Genomic DNA, 17,911 nt, shown 5'->3' with positions numbered 1-17,911 from the left:
TTCTCTTTCGTCAGTGTGGTGGTCAGGTAAGTCTAAGTTAAGCTTCATTAACAAGAAACCCTCAAACCTCAGTGTCTTATCCTAGAGCACATTTATTTTTTGCTCATGTGGTATCTGATGTGGATCTGAGTGAGGCTCCAGGCAGCTGTCCACCTCATGATACTTGGGATCCAGGCTGCTTCCACATTATGGTGTCACCATATCAACTGCTGCTTCTATAATCACATGAGAGGACTGAACAGTCTTGTTCCAGCTATTAAATGGTTTGGCCCTGAAGTGACACATTTTACTTCTGTTGACAAGGCATTGGTGAGTACTAGCCATGAAAGCCTGTCTATATATATATATTCATATATATATGAATTAGAAGAATATAAATCTACTTTGTATATATATATGTATATATAGACAGACTTATATATTCATATATATGAATATATAATATATATTATTTTATATATTTTTAATATATATTTTTATCCAATAAATATATTCATATATATTCATATATATATATATATATATAGGAATTAGAAAAATAAAAAAATAAAAAAAAAAGGAATTAGAAAAATATAAATCTACTGTGTGCCTGGAAGTAGAGAACACCAGAAGTTTCTCCCATATTTAGATTACTGTTTCTAAAAGACCAGAGAAAAGGTAGGCAAACACATTTATATTGTGAAAGATAAGGCATTATTCCAGTCATTTAAGTACATTAACATGATGGTCCCTATTGATTTATGAAAAGCTAAAACTCAGACACTTGTCTAGTGGCGAAGATATCAAAGGAAGTGTTTTACGCATCATATGTTTTTAAGCTTGAACCTTGGTGTTACTGACAACGATTCTTTGCTGTAGGGGCTTTTCAATGCACTGTGTATGTTTAACAGCAGCCCTGGAACCGATCCACTAGATGCCAGTAGCCAACACCCCTCCCCACCCAGATATGACAAGCAATATGCCTCCAGATATTACCAAATGTCCCCAAGAGGGTAAAATCACTCTCAATTGAGAACCACTGGTTTGAAATATCCTCCATATAATTTTCAACACCAAACCTTAGAGTTAACACAGTAACATATGCACGTGTATATGCTTTACAAGCTATAAAACACTTTACATGGCTTCAGCTCGATTAGTAAAATAATTAGAAGAAAATGGTCTTATTATATTTAACACAAGGAAACAAGTTGAAAAAGGTGAAATACTTTGTCCATATCCCAAGGTGAATAAAATGACAGGGGACAACTCTTTCTAAAGCCTTTCCCAATCAATCAATCAATCAATCAATCAATAAATAAAATAGCCTTTCCCTCCAGACTTCTAAATAATCATAAATGTTTATTGAATACCTCCTATAGGACAGGCACTGGTATAGCTATAGAGGATACAAAGATAAAAGGTCTAGTTCCTGCTCTCAGGAGACTCACAGTCTAGTGGATAAAAGAGGCAAATTAATGTAAAATTACATTGGTGGTAATTAAGTGCTGCTAGAAAAGCTCCCAGTGCTTCTGAGGGAGGCACTTCATCCACAGGACCATCAGAGAAGCAGTAGAGACACCGCCAGAGACAGGGAGGAATGAGAGGAGGCAGTGGAACAAAGAGAATGTTGAATTTCATTCCAGACTGGTCACAGAGAAAAGGCACTGAAATATAGAGTGCTACTGAGCTGATCAAGAAGAGAGGAAACCACCACAGTCTGAGCTGTGAGAGGGAAGAATTGTGAAAAATTCCACTAAGCCCCAAACCTGCAGGCAGATGTTGTCTGAATAGTTGCCAGAGATACAAACATCCTTCACTTCACAGGTGTTCTCTAGTGTTGATTCAAATGAATCCCATTCAGCACCACAGAAAAGCATTAAAAAAAAAAAAAAAAAGCTGAGACTTTCTGAAGCAGAAGAAAAGTAAGAATAGGCTTAAAGAAAGGATTTTTTGGGGTGCCTGGGTGGCTCAGTCCATTAAGTGTTGGACTATTGATTCCAGCTCAGGTCATGATCTCAGGGTCATGAGATGGCGCCCCTAAGTCAAGCTCTGCACTGGGTATGGAATCTACTTAAGATTCTCCCCCCTTTCCTCTGCCCCTCCCCCAACTCTCTCTCTCTCTCAAAAAAATAAACTTTTTTTTTAAAATAAGATTTTTTTTTTATTTGAGAGACAGAGACAGAGAACATGCAAGAGAGCCAGCACAAGAAGGGGCAGAGAGAGAGAGAGAGGGAGAAGCAGACTCCCTCTGAGCAGGGAGTCCCATGTGGGACTATGTGGGACTCAATCCCAGGACCCTGGGATCATAAACTGAGCTGAAGGCAGATGCTTAAGCGACTGAGCCCCCCAGGTGCCCAAAGAAGGGATCTTTCATATAAATGACACACAATGTAACTTCTGAAAGCCTGGCCTGCTGGAAGCTCACTGGGCAGTTCATTCACCCAAGGGTTGAACTGTGGTCACATGGAACAAACTTGTTTTGCCTTTTGTGTTGACTATGTCTTGGTATTTAAATATCTTAATCATTTTTCAGTTTAAGAAAGATTTCAAAAATGTGGAGATTCATTAGCATAAGTGTGATTGTCAATGTACAATATAACAGCTTGGTCAATTTAATGACAACACACTACATAAAATATACTGGACTGGCTTTGTGCTTTAATCTCTTATCTGTGATACTGGGGATTGTCACTGATGTTTTAAATTCCTTGTTTGGCAACCAGAGAGGGTGCAAAGGTTATTCTCTCACACAGGAGCATCTCCCCGCTTCAGTGATCTTTTCCATTCAGTATGACTCAGTTCACCTCTCTCTTGGCCTTGACACATATTGTGCCATTCTTTTGGTCATCCACCTTCACAACTAGCAAATAGTGACTCACCCCTTTTCCTCCCCTGCTATTATCTCACCAGATCAAGCTCACTTAACCTTGGGGCAGGTCCTGCCTAACCCTTGTCTGAAATCCCACTTCTTTTTCTGATCTGAGGCATTAAATTAGTCCCTGCTACCTGCTTTCAGTTCTTTCCGCTATTGGCAGTTTAGGAGTCCTCCTGTGGATGGAGGCAATAATTCTTCACCAGGACTAATTCCTACCCAATCTCCCTATGAGCCCCCTGCAGAAAGACAGATAGTGGGAGGGGCAGCCTCTGTGAACTTGATTTTTTTTTAAGACTTTATTTATTGATTCATGAGAGACACACAGAGAGAGGCAGAGACACAGGCAGAGGGAGAAGCAGGCTCCCTATGGGGAGCCTGATGCAGGGACTTGATCCTCAGACCAGGATGCTCTGAGCTGAAGGAAGGCACTCAATCGCTGAGCCACCCAGGCATCCCTCTGTCAACTTGATTTGACAAATCTTACAAGAGTAAAATTAGAGAGATCTATGGGCAGGAAGAGCAGTTTTTTTTTTGTTGTTTTTTTTTAATTTATGATAGACATAGAGAGAGGCAGAGACACAGGCAGAGGGAGAAGCAGGCTCCATGCCGGGAGCCCAACGCGGGACTCCATCCCCGGACTCCAGGATCAGGCCCTGGGCCAAAGGCAGGCGCCAAACTGCTGAGCCACCCAGGGATCCCCGGAAGAGCAGTTTAAAGCGAGGTGGAGAATCTGGGGGTGCAGAGAAAGCTCCAGTATAATTGTGACTTGGGAGGGAAGGGGTAAAAGTACGTAGTGCAGGAGGGACAATCTCCTCTGAGTTGAATCCCCTGGAGGTTCGCCCAGGGGTGCCTGAGAAGTCTGTGGGAGACAGGTTCCCTCTGCATCCAGAGAAGGGAAGCTCTGAGCTGCAGGAAGGGAGGTAGCAATAAAGGGGCGACAGCTTACAGACACAGGATTGGAAAACAGAAGAGGAAAGTGGGAAGAGAGCAGAGGAGGTGGCATCAGCGCAGCAAAAATAACCTGGGAAGGCAAAGGGGGTTCAGTGAGCAATGGGGTCTCTGTCATAGCTCTATTAGCATCTAAAAGGTTTACTGCAGCCTCCTGGTTAGGAGGAGAGCCCAGGGCAGAAATTTCAGCTCTGCTGCCTCTAGCCATGCTATCTTGGAAAATTTACTTACATTCTCTAAGCCTCTTTAGGTCATTCCTGTAGAAGTTTCCTGAGCATCTAATGAAAGGAAACACGTGCAATTGTGTCATGCCTGGCACAGAGGTGGGAGTGGAGTTGGGGGCGGTACTCAATAATTGATGAGCTCCTCCTGTCTGTCAAAATGAGGGGGGTGCAGATGACTATGGGGTGCAGCTGGGGTAGCTTGAATAGTAGATAAAGGCACAGACTTTGAGTCAGACAAAACTAGAGGATTAGACATTATATATATATTCACTATTATATATAATATATTATATACACTATATATTATATATTCACTATGTATTATATATATTATATTACATATATTCTGGCATAGACTATGTCCAATAAATTCTAGCCAATGTTATCAAGACTCCAGTATTGGAGTATCCAGTATTATATATGTTATATTATATATTATATATTCACTATATATAGCATATATATATATAATAGTTTCTGGCATAGACTATGTCCAATAAATTCTAGCCAATGTTATCAAAACTCCAGTAATTACATTGGCTTTTCATTTTTGATTGAGCATTCTCAGGGTGATAATCTATGAAATAATTTATTTCTACAAAAATGTACTACATTCTTCATTCTTATTGTGGTCAAGGCCCCAGGCTAGACACTAAGGGCAAGGCGCTTATTTAGAGATAATAAAATCTAATGCCTATCTTCAAAATGGTCACAGTCTGATGGACTGAGCAGACATATATATATTAGCAGGAAAATGGGCCAATTGCCAAATGGGAAGAAGGTGTTAATTCTTATTGCAAAGATCCAGAGTCCCCAGAAAGCTGATCTTGAAGGATGAGGATTTCAAAGGCAGATAATTGGAGGAAGGATGCCTTAGGAAATTGGAATAACTGTGCGTAAAGATTAAATATGAAAATGCTTGATGTGTTTGGAGAGTAATTTGGGGTGTACATATATTGTGAGTTGCTATAAATAATTATAACTTGATTCTTGATTTTGGTTTTTCCTTAATGATGGAACTATTTCGTATTTCATAAGCCCTCATAGCGCCTTGCACAAGGTAAGCTTCAGTGAAATAAATTAAATTGAAGATGCTTTCTCATTAGATTCTAATTTCCCAAATATCCTAAGGTTTATTGCTTTTTTTTGCATGATAAGTTTATTTTGTAGAGCCATTCCAATTAATATGCTTAGGTGTCTCTGCTGACAGTGTTTCAGAAATAATAATAGCATGACTTTTTAAATTTTTCATAGCAATTTTGGTGGCTTTAAATAATTCATCCTTCATACTAGATTCTGTAAAACTATGTAACAATTTAGCCACCACTGCCTTTTGATTCTGGCTGATAATTATGAGGTTCCTTTCTGTCAAGTAGTAGCAACAAAGAAAAGCCCTCCTCTGCCTCTTTGAGTGAAAGGACATGGAGGTGGAGGTCCAGAGAATGGGTCATTTCCCCAGCAAAGGAGGCAGCCAAGCCAAAGATGTACCAGTGCTAAACGGCAATGAGCCAAAGACTGATGAGCAATGTTGTAGTCAAATGCACTCAGCTGGATTATCCAGTTCTGACCTACATGAAAAGGAAGAAGGAGGAAGGAGAGAGAAGGTATTGCAGAGGCAAGAATGCTGTTCACAATCAGAAGTATTACAGGAGGGATCCAGTCCTCACATGTATTTTAATCCATTTTGTTTTGTAAGAACATAAGGAAGTAAAGCAGAATTATGAGATTCAAAGGATTATTATTTCAATGTTTGTATTGCCAGTGAAGTATTATATTGTCAGCTGACCTTGAATTTATCTAGCTCATTCTAACATTACCAGGTTTTTCCTCACTAAACCTTCCCTTGACCCCACACTCTCCTCCAGCTACAACCTTGCTTCTTCTTCCCCCCTCCCCCCCGTTTATAGGAAAAAAAATTTACTGAAGTTGTCTTTACTCAGTTCTTCCCATTCTCCATTGTGGGGATTAGCAGTAATCTCCACGGGATTAGTTCAGTGTCAGCCCTGAGCATTGCTCACTGGGCCCCTGGCTGCATTTACACAGGGGAGGACTCCCATCCCATTATTGACACGTCCTCTTCTCTTTCCCCTAGGTGGCCACTCTGCTTCTCCTCCTTCCTCTTTGCTGCCCTTTCTTGGACTTCCTTTGTGACCCATCATCCTTAATACTGTGAGATGGTGGTGTTCCCAAGGATCCCAGTTTTCTCCTTTATCTACATTATTCCATGAGTGAAATCATCCCATTATATATATATATATATATATATATATATATATATATATATGATTTATATTGTATTTTGTTGATTCCCACGTGTTCATCTCTGACCTGTACTATGAACTTCAATTCAGACATCTATATCTACCACCTACTTCTAACAGCCTAAACTATACTCTCAATTCCCACCCCACAACTTGCTCTCCCAAAGTTTTCACCATCTCAACAAATGTAGTCCCCACTTTCCTGTTGTTCATGCCCTAAATCTTGAAGTCATCCTTGAATCTGTTTGTTCTCTTACCCCCCATCCAATCCACCAACCATTACTTTCACTCCATATTATAAAAATATTTAAAATTGACTGCTATGTGTCTGGTACTGATCTAATGCTGAAGATACAGAGAAGATAGAGCAGACCAAAAGCCGTGGTGACTTTAAAACAGATTGAAAATCAAGCCACCTTTCACCTCCTACATATCACACTGTTACCACTCAAGACAATGCCACTCACCTGTCACCAAATTATGGCAGGAGTCTCAGGCTTCTACTCTGTGTCCCCACCATCTCTTGTCTCCACAGCAGCCAGAGTGATCATTTAAAACGTACCTCAGACCAGGCTTTTTCTCTGCACATAACTCCCACGATGGCTCCTGTGGGAGCCAAATCTCACTCTGAACAAAATCCAGAGTCCATAACAAAACCCACAAGGCTCTCTATGATCTTGGCCTTGCTATTGCTCTGATACCCACTAGCACCCTGCCCTCTCTGACTTTGCTGCAGCTTCCCCAGCCTCTTTGCTTTCCCTGCCCCCCACACCCCCCACCACCTTAGGCACCTCCCAATAAACAACCTTAGTTCTTGGGGCTTGGCATATTCCCACACTTGAGATCTTCTCTAAAGTATCACCCAACTGTGGAGGCCTTCCCTCATCTTCAGTATACAATAGCATTAATATTGCCATCACTCTCTATTCCCCTTCCCTGTTTTAGATATGCATGTCTGTATGTACCTATTGCCAGTCTCTTCCATTTAAATGCAAGCCTTGGAAGGCTGTGACTTTGTTTTGCTCACTGCTGTGTCTCTATCTCCTGCAGCAGCACCTAGAAAAGAATATGCACTCAATAAATATGTATTGAATTATCCTGGAATTCTATAATTTGCTAATTTACAAGTGTGTTGATGTAAAGTCCTTTTGATGAAGGGTCTGTTTTTGTGAGCCCCCTCATACTAGATGTGTGTGCCAGTTATGGCTCAGGAGCAGGGAAGCTGAGCTTCCTGGTGACCACATTAACATTCTATTCTATCCAAATTAAGTGTAAACTTTTAAGTCCAAAAATTATGTATCCTGTCTCTTTGTTGTGACTAGTTTTTCATATTTGCTAAAGTATTAAATGGAGAGCCTGTTGTAAATAGGTGGTTACAAACCCCCTGGGAGGTAGTACAAGTCATTAGCACTCAAGGGTTTATGGCTCTGCATGTCAAATTAATCACTTCAGAATTAGGCATGTGGATAAGCCATGAAGTCAGGTGAACTATGTATAGAGGAAATAACTATATGCTCTTTGATCCTTAGATAGTAACCTTTGTAGGACACCATTTCAATCTAGCAGCAGGGTAGAGCAGTTGAGAAATCATGATTTAAAGGAATCCACATGCAGATATTCTCAGAAAAAAATCACTTGGCAGCCCTAAAAAAAAAAAAAAATTAAATAAAAGAGAAGGTATCCATGCAATAAGACGACTGGCTCTTTATTCAGCTACTACTACCCAATTCACCCCCACCTAAGCTCCAGCTAGATAAAACATTTTACCATTCTGTGTCTTCTTCTTAAATGTCTGAACATTATTACATGTACTTTTATATGCTTGGTCTGTCCTTGCCTATCACCTGGGTACTGCAAAATCTGTCTATATGATCCAGGTCCAATATTGCCTTCTTGGTAAACTCTTTTTCTGAATCCTTTGAAGATTTCATTGCTTTATCTTCTCTGCAGTTATATCCATTATAGCATATGCCTACCATAGAATCTTGCTTGTGGCTTTACCATATTTCTGTTATCTCCTTGAGGTTCAGAAATAACGTCATTATTGTTATACCTCCAGCACCTGATCTACATGTCTTCTTTAAAAAAATTTTTTTATTATTTATTTGACAGAGAGAGATCGTGAATGAGGAGAGGGAGAGAGAATCTGAAGCAGACTCTGCACTGAGCACAGAGCCTCATGTGGGACTCAGTCCCACAACCTTGAGATCATGACCTGAGCAGAAACCAAGAGTTGGACACTTCACCAACTGAGCCATGCAGGCACCCCCCCCCCCATAATGTCTTCTTAGAATGAAACATCTTCTCATAATTTTGTTGAAATTAAGAAAATAGTCTCAAGTATTATGCCTATAAAGTGTATTTTAGACTTCCAAAGATCCTAGAATCTTATATAATGCAAACTTGTTCATATGAAACAGGATACATCAGCATAATCTCTTTTCCTATCTCAGATGCACAGACTAGTATAATGTAACATTTTGCCTCCTTAAGCACCTTGTTTACAATAATATGATTCATCTCTTTCTCTGCTGAAGAGCTTGAAACATCATGTTGGGATCAATTCAGCCACCCTCCTAGGATTCTCCATTAAACAGGAAGGAAATGGTTATTTCTGGCTTGTTTTCCGTCTATGTTGGGCTTATAGATGAGCAAACTAAAGCACCAGCTTGTGGAGCCAGCTTACTCAGTTATTCTCTAAGACCTAGCTAGAAAATAACTAGTTCATTTTTTTTATTTCCCCTTCAGAACTTCATTCCTAGTTTTTGTTCTCTCAGCGATAATATCTAAGTATTGATCAAAAAAACCTTAATTTCAATATTTAGTTATCACTGATTATCCTTTGAATGTCTTATAAATAATTTCTATTTTTTAAAGATTTTATTTATTTATTAGAGAGAGAGAGACAGAGATAGTGAGAGAAACGAAAGCTCTCCACTGAACAGGAAGCCTGAGGCAGGGATGAACCCCAGAACCCTGAGATCATGACCTGAGCCAAAGGCAGTCACTTAAACAACTGAGCCACCTAGGCCCCTCTCTTCTTTTTCTTCTAATAGCATGATGTTTCTTTTTCTTTTTCCTTTGTTTTAACAATTTAACCAAATTATGCTTTATATTGTTATTGCTATTGTTAATTACTAGATTTTCAATTCATATATCTACCAGCCTTATTGCTCGATGTTTATTGACTTTGTCCCTGAAAGAAAAGTGCCTTAAGGACAAGGACTGATTTTTATAAACCCTTCCTGATCCTGGAAGATGCTGCATCACTATAAGTGCTGCCTCTGGGTGAGCCTATCCTTGGATTCTTTTGAATCTTGATGAGACAGAAATTGCAGAGCATTAAAAAAAAAAAAAAAAAAAAAAAAGTATAGAAGGCTTATACTCTCCCTTTATTCCCCTTTAACCTCCATACTAAATACTACCTTTGCAATGTTTGCAGCCCCCTGCTGCAGGTGACATTCTTCAAGCTTCCAGGCTTCTGCTTCTGCTTCTGGGCCTCAGGGTGGGTGAAACTGCTTTGGAAAATGCAGAACTGTTTTGTCCTCACTCTGTAGCTAAAGGCCACAGGGGAGCCCACTAGGAGGTCCAACAAAGAAAGGGTGTTCTCCTCCTTCTATTTACAGTCCCCTGGAAGGAAGCTGGGTGTTCCTGGTAGCATGCGATTATAATTTCTGATCGCCTTATTTGAGCTACAAAGAAACAAGCTTTTCTTTAATAGTTATAAAAATATAAAGCAGCAGCAGGGATGATTTCTTAACAAAAGGTCTTACACAGCTTTGCAGACATTCCTTTTGCTTCCCTCTCTGCAGATGGGCAATCTAGCTCCCAGGGCGGGCATGTGGACAGTACCTGTTAACCTCCTGTGTTCCTGTGAAAGGGAAAGGGAAATCACTGCATGGCCCGTCGGGGGCTGAGGTCCTGTGTAGGGTGTTTCCCACAGCACCTCCCTGATATGGCACTTGTTAAATATGGATAGAATTAAATTATTATTCTTTTCATGCCCTTCACTCTCTCTACTTCTCAGCTTACCACAGTGTATAGCTCAGGTGCTTAAACATGTTTGTAGCATAAAACTGGCTTAGCCTCTTTTAAAGAGTTGCTGAGGGATCCCTGGGCGGCTCAGCAGTTTGCCGCCTGCCTTTGGCCCAGGGCGTGATCCTGGAGTCCTGGGGTCCAGTCCCACATCAGGCTCCCTGCATGGAGCCTGCTTCTCCCTCTGCCTCTGTGTGTGTGTGTGTGTGTGTGTGTGTGTCTCATGAATAAATGAATAAAATATTTAAAAAAATAAATAGCTGCTAAAATTAATACTAGAATTTACATTTGCTGCATCTGGTTTCTTTCTTTCTTTCTTTCTCTCCTTTCCTTTTTTCTTTCGATCCATTTAGGCACAATGGATCATATGGTCTAACTCTGTTGTGATTTGTATTTCAGCTTAAGCAAAAAATAACCCATTCCTTCCCCTGCAGATCAGTTCCCCTAGAAACCAATGGCATGTCTCAGGGACACTGAGAATTCTCCTCCAGAGATCCACATTTTCTTGCCAGAATATTTGGATACATTTTGATAAAATTTTGGCCTTTTAATTTCACCCTTATGTCCCACAGCAGATATAATTGTTTGGAGCCAGTCTAAATCTTAAGCAGTCTAGAGAGTAGGTGAAAAAAAGACAACTCTTGTCTCATGGGCCATAATTTTAGGGAGAGTTAGGTTATTTTCAAATGGAACAAGTCTCACTGAATTCACTATTAAACAGATTTAATATCATTGCTTTAGACAGGTACTCTAGATTAAGTCAGAGTTAGCTCTTCTCTTGTTACTAGAATTCATGAGAAGGTCATCTTTGACTGTAGAGAAAAGAGTCATTTCCCCAAAACCTAACTTTTAATGGTGATTTCTCAACCTGTTTGAACCCCTAATTCTAATGTTGAAATGAGATTGTAGGGGTGACTACATTTAGACAAGGCCATCAAATCCTGTCAGTGATTTATTGCTCCCTGATGTTCTTTGAAACTCTCACTTGATGCTTTGAGAGAAGAGCATCCCATTTATCACTTACTGACCAGTTGATCATTGATTTAAAAATCAATCTTCAGTGTTTGGGGAAATGTGGGTCTCTCCCTCTCTGTAAATAGTAATAATAATAATAATAATAATAACCATGTTGGACGGGTAATTCATGAGTGCCATTTGAAGTTGAAAGCCGAGTTCCTAAGTTATATCAAATTTAACTTTAAATACAATATAAAAATGAATAATAAATCCTTGTTGGATGTTCTGGGACAGCTGCCACAATAATCACAGTAGAGTTTTGGTTGGAAAGCTATAAGGCATCAGATCACTATGGATTTATGGAGTGGGGATGGGAGACATTTATTTTTCTGTTTTGAAGTCTGAAGACAACTGCCCTTGAAGTCAATATTGTTCACTTGGGTGGAAAAAAAACCCCTGCTTTATTTCTGTACTTTTTCTGAACCGTAAAAATTAAATTAATTTTTAATGAAGATTACTTTAACTTGCAAGATCATCTGGATGACATTAACTTCAAAAAATCATTTTGATATAGTATCATCTGAATTAATTGCTGTGGAAGGATTTAGGAATTGACACCAATTCACTTTCAGCTTGAAGATTAACATCTCATGCAAATTGCCAAAATAACCCCATCTAATTTTACCTGATTTGAGGTATGCATGATGGTTAGTGCTCTTTATTTAGAAATTAATTTATAATTACCCACAAGGAACATAAGAGAGATACTAGAGTTTTTCAACTGTCCCAGTGTGATGAAAAGCCCTGGGCTTTGTTTCATGGCTCTGTGCTAAGAAGAACCTAGGCTAGTGTGTGTCAGATTATTCCTGCTTCTCAGAAGGCGGGAACATTTTTTATAGCACTGACATCATCAAATTGTTCAAATTAGAACTAAGCCTTTTGCAGTTAATATGTCTTTCCTACTTGGGCGAATAAATTGTGGTTTAATCAATAGGGTCATGTACAAGTCCCCTGGATATCATTTTCTTTTTAATTTTAAGAATCATCTCACATTGCTCTTTCTTAAACTATCCAAGGACAACTCTCAGAGCATGTCTTCAGTATTTATGAATAAGTTTCAGAAACTGGGCCGTTTTGTCTGTGGGACAAAACAAGAAAAACTGGAAGGAACCGAGTGATTCTGATGTCGGCTCTTGTAGTCTTTTTTCCCCTCTCTCCCTCACTGATTCTTCTTTGAATCTTAGCTGAAAGCATTCTCCTCCCTCTCCTATGGCTCTGTGCAGAATATTACTCATTATTTGCCTCGGGAGTCATACTATTTTTAGTAGCTCAGTCAGGGGTTTGGGGATACAGTTTGAACAAATGCTACAATTCAAATAAAGAAAACTCTAAGGATATCAGGTTCCTGACACTGACACTGCAGCAGAGAGACAGATGAGAAGGAAAGCAATTCAATCTCACCATCATTTGAGACCTATGGGCGGTGTAGAGAGCTTCTAGATCTTCTGTTTTACCAGACCTCAAATATGTCCTAAGAGTGTTCTGGCACAGACCTCCTCATCCCCTTTTTCATATGGGAGGTTGACCACTCCTCACACGCTGTACCCTCAAAAGAGAAAAACCTTCAGTACAGGGGTTTTCTCCCACAACTGTGTTCCAGGTCCTCTGACAGACGGCAGGAGCAATAGATTTGCCTTCTAAGCAGCCGTGTATCTGAGGGAGTAGCACAGAGCTAGCAAAAACTTCTTTTTCTTGCTTTTTCTTTTAAAATAGAAGCACATTCTCTGGTGACCTATTATAATCTACTCCAGGGATTCCCCTCAAATCTTCTATTTAAGAAAAAGGATAGTAAGTGGAGCGGAGGCAATATGCAGGTGACGGAGAGGGAGGGGCAAGGAGACCACTGCTAGTCCTTTAGGGGGGATAACCTGGTGATTGCAGCCAGAACATAGAGAGAGACTCCCCATAATCTGACAGACGTTGGCTGTTGCATTTGCTGGAGAAAAAACTGTTATGAATAGAGTGTTTATGTCCCCCTCAACAACTCATGTGTTGAAACCTAAACCCCAATGTGATGAGTGAAGAGGCAGGGCCTTTGGGAAGTGATTAATGCCCTTATAAAATAGGCCCCAGAGAGCTCTCTCACCTGTTTCCATCAGGTGAGGCCACATGAGAGAAGACACTTGTCTGTGACCCAGGAGGTGGGCTCTCACCAGATACCAAATCCACCAACACCTTAATTTTGGGCTTCCCAGTCTGTGGAAATGTGAGAAATAAATTTCTTGTTTGCAAGCCACACAGTCTATGGCACTTTGTTATAGGAATCTGAGCGGACTAAGACAGAAACCATTTCATACAGTACAGAATCTCAGTATTACTCGCAGAGCTATTGTATGGTTTGTTGCCAGCATGACAGTGGGTAAAATCCCATTTTCCTTCTCCCCTTTCCCTCTCTGTAAATACACCCACCCACCCACACTCTAAAACAGGGCTTTCTATTCAGAAACTTTAATGATGAACCCTTTGATTACAGGCAAGATGCAGCCACATTTCTTCAGCATTTTCCCCCTATTTATGTGATTAAGGCACGCTTCCTTTAGGGAATCTTGCTGGAAGGAATCCCCTTTTTTGCCATCCATTTAATTATGCCTGAACTTTCTGTAGCAACCAAACTAGCCATGGTTTGGTAGTGTGGCCATGTGAAAACTTTAGAGCAAGATTCTTCTTCCTTGTACCCCACTTATAATGACAGACTATTATACAATCTAAAGTCAGATTTAAATAAAGAATATATCAGTATGCCATCTTAGCAACTAGCATGGATTCTAAATAAAAGGTAGGGAAGTGTTACATTTTTCATTCCACTTCAGATGTATCTCATTAAAAAATAATTTAATAATAAAAAATCTTAGTTTTTCTACTTACTATAAATGATCAAATAGAGCTATTCAGATTAGCAAGTGAACTGAAGGATAGATTCAATTTTGAAGATATGTTGATAATTACCTCCCTCTTTAATAATCTAATTAAGGTATATCAAGCATGTAGATATGCACCTTACCATTTTCCAGCATGATTTTTCTTGTAATTATTACATTGAATCACTGGTTTCTCCTCCTCCTTATTTATTCCTTTATGGATCTCTTTGGAAAACAATAGATGGTATAATCATTCCTCTTGCTAATTATTTCAAAAGAAAATGGAAATAAGTGTGTTTCATAAAAAAAAAAAAAAAAGAATACTGGATACTCTCTTGGAACATGTTAAGTGTTAAAGCCAATTATACCTAACTACTTTATGTGGGCAAGTAGTAAGACTGGAGAATTGTTAAAGTTTTTTCAAAACATAGCACAAAAATTAGAGTAATATAAAATATCTCAAGTTGTGGGCATATTTGGGTATGTGTACATACACATGCATTTTCAAAAGATCTAGGCAATATATATATTCAGTTAAGTCTAGTTTTCATTGAATGATTAGCATGGTATATATTTTTACGGGATAAAATTATCATTTTGTCCATTAATATTTTTTATCTATATGATGCTCTAGTAATGTCTGTTTCTTTTGAAGTTATATTTAGCATTAAATTTTCATATCAATATTTGCCATTTTAAACTAAATATGGATAAATTCTTAATAGACAAACATTTATCAAGTGCTTCTTCTATGCCAGGTACACTGCTTCTCAAATGACAAATGATTTAAGGAACTAGGAATGCCTAGCCTATGACAGATAAGATCGATGCAGACCTCTCTCTATAACACAGTTCCCATATTTGAAAAATTGACTGTGGATAAGAGATTCACTTTACACAGCATAGCTCCAAAGACAATAATATTCATTTTTATTCAACAGACATTTATAAGAACCTTCCATGTGCCAGTCACTGTCGAAGATGTTAGAGATACCAAGGCAAATAAGATATTTCTCTACTTTGAAAAAGCAACCTGTCCGTTGGAAGTCAAATAGGTCAAAGCTTCAGGGAAGACAATTTCAATCTAGCACAAAAATTTACTAACAATTAGAACTATCCACAAATATTACAGAGAGTCTTGGAGCTCTCATGAGTAAGTTTAGCTGTGATACTCCTAGGATGGGGTATAGTAGAGGCAGAGTCCAGGGCAATGGACTTAGTGGCCATAATGTTAGACATGAGTGAGTGAAAAAATGTCAGGATATAGATATTAGGCCAAGGTCAGTAGTGGGAAAGCAAGTGGGCACTGGGAGCTATGTAAGGAGAAATCCAGAAGCTAAGTCAGCAATAAAGCTAGAGATGAGTCAGAGGAAGAGCTTCAGCAGTTCAGGTAGTGCATGATGAAAGTTACTGGTGAACATGACCACCTTGGAAGCCTGTGGGAGATGCATTCTTAGTGTGAAAAAAAAAAAATCTGCAAAGTCTCTGAAAACCACGCAAATGCCAAAGTTAATAGGGTAGTCATATTTAATAAATAAAAATACTAGTCACCTAGTTAAGTTTGAATAAGTATGTCCCATGCAATATCTGGGACATATTTATATTACACTTTTTTCATTGTTTATCTGAAATTCAAAGTTAACTGGACAAAATGTATTTTATCTGGCAACCCTAACCAAGTTATCATCAGTCAAGATCATGTAAAGAGGTTCCAGTCATACATAGAATTGAGTTAAGTTTAATCATTCAACAGGATTAATGAGATACCTAACATTTGCCAGACACTCTGCTCAACATTGGGAGTACAAGAGTGACCAAGACAGATATGGCCCACTGGGAGAATAAGACCATTGTATATAAGTGTTGTGGTGAAGGAAGCACAGGGTGTTATGCAAGCACACAGAAGGAAGATCCAACTCATTCCAGAAGGATCAGAATATCTTCACCAAACATATGACTAAATCCAAATAGAGTTGGTCAGAGGAAGGAGCAGGTAAGTGTTACTGATAGAGGAAATAGCAAATATATGAGATTGAGCAGGGACATTCAGGAAGATGCAAATGATTCACTGAGACTTGAGTTTGGAGTTACAAAAGATGAGTCTGAAACAAGAACTAGATTAAGAAGGGCCTTGGAAGCAGGAAATCTGGAGGCTATCTGAAGAGAAATGGAAATCTCCAGAAAGCTCAACAGGCCAAGGATAGATATGGAGGAGATCATGTGATCAAATTTGTATAAGAGATGTAAGTAGGTGATCAGGTTGGTGACATAAAACATGCCCAGTTTCAGTGCCCTCTCACAAGACCAACTAACAGCTATCATAGAGAAGGTGCTATTATGAAAATCCCAGAACTTGAGGTGAGACTGAAACACCTCTCCCTGGACCACAGGGACCTGGTAGGATCACATTAGAAGGGTAAGAGAAGTGGCCACACTCTGACCAGATAGCCACATTCCCTGGCTGGCACAGAACTGCACTGAGAGGGCCCCCTCGGACCTGTGGTTTCTCCAGTGGGAAAAAGAGAGTACAAGGTAGACATCTAGCTCCTCCAGCATAGAGAGACACTCCATGGAAGGTCCACTGTGGTCTTGCTTCAAAGGGACCACAGAAGCATCAATGGGGTTTAACCCCTGGATATTAGATTGGGATAGAGGAGTGGAGTCAACCTTACAACAAACACAAAATTGAAATAGTACTACTGCATGATCTAGCAATTCCACTTCTGGGTATATATCTGAAGGAAATAGAATCACTATCTTAAAGACATAACCACACTCCTATGTTCATTGCCGCATTATTTACAATAGCCAAGATATAGAAACAACTTAAGTGTCCACTGATAGACAAATGGATAAAGAAAATGTGATATATTCCTGCCATTTTCAACAACATAGATACCTCTGGAGGACATTACGCTGAGTGAACTGACAGCCAAAGAAAGACAAATATTATGTGATCCTACTTTATATATGGAATCTAAAAAACTGAATTCAGGGATGCCTGGGTGGCTCAGTCAGTGAAGCATCTGCTTTCGGCTCAGGTCATGACCTTGGGGTCCTGGGATCAAGCCCCAGGTTGGGCTCCCTGCTCAGCGGAGAGTCTGCTTCTCCCTCACCCTCTGCCCCTGCCCCTGCTCATGCTCTCTCTCTCAAAATAATTAATTAAAAACTGAATTCATAGATATAAAAAATATTGTTAGTTGCCCTAAGCATGGATTGTGGGGTTGGGGAGAGGAATTGAGTGAAGGAGTTCATAAAGGTACAAACTTCTGGTTATAAGATAAATAAATTTTGAGAATGTAAGGTATAGCATGATGACTGTAGTTAGTACTACTGTATTATATATTTGAAAATTACTAAGAGAGTAGATCTTAAAAGTTCTCACCATGAGAAAAAAATATATAACTGTGTAAGGTGACAGATACGTTACCTAAGGTTATTGTGATAATCATTTCATACTATATACATTATCAAATCATATGTTGTGCATCTTAAACTCATATAATGCTATACACTAGTTATATCTCAATAATATGGGAAAAAGAGATATAAACAGTGGGAAAACACAGAAGTGATAAGTTCTATAAATATTTAGGAAGCAAAAAAAAATATTTAGGAAGCAGAGTGAACAGGATAAGTGTCTGTGTGTACTAAGAGACAATAAGGAATCAATATAGGTCTATTTTTTTATTCTATTTTTAATTCTTCTGT

At 39.2% G+C, this 17,911-nt stretch overlaps 1 long non-coding RNA gene across 4 annotated transcripts in view; it reads left to right on the top strand.

Moving 5' to 3' along the window:
• The window catches only part of LOC144313002 (uncharacterized), a 55,765-nt gene that overhangs the window by 15,470 nt on the left and 22,384 nt on the right, over positions 1-17,911 (top strand). The gene's annotated exons all lie outside the window — the stretch shown is intronic.

This window comes from Canis aureus, chromosome 1 (assembly GCF_053574225.1).
Source record: "Canis aureus isolate CA01 chromosome 1, VMU_Caureus_v.1.0, whole genome shotgun sequence".
In the NCBI taxonomy this organism is placed as follows: Eukaryota; Metazoa; Chordata; class Mammalia; order Carnivora; family Canidae; genus Canis; species Canis aureus.
The sequence above is the reverse complement of the archived record's forward strand: the minus strand, read 5'-3'. Positions and strand labels throughout refer to the sequence as shown.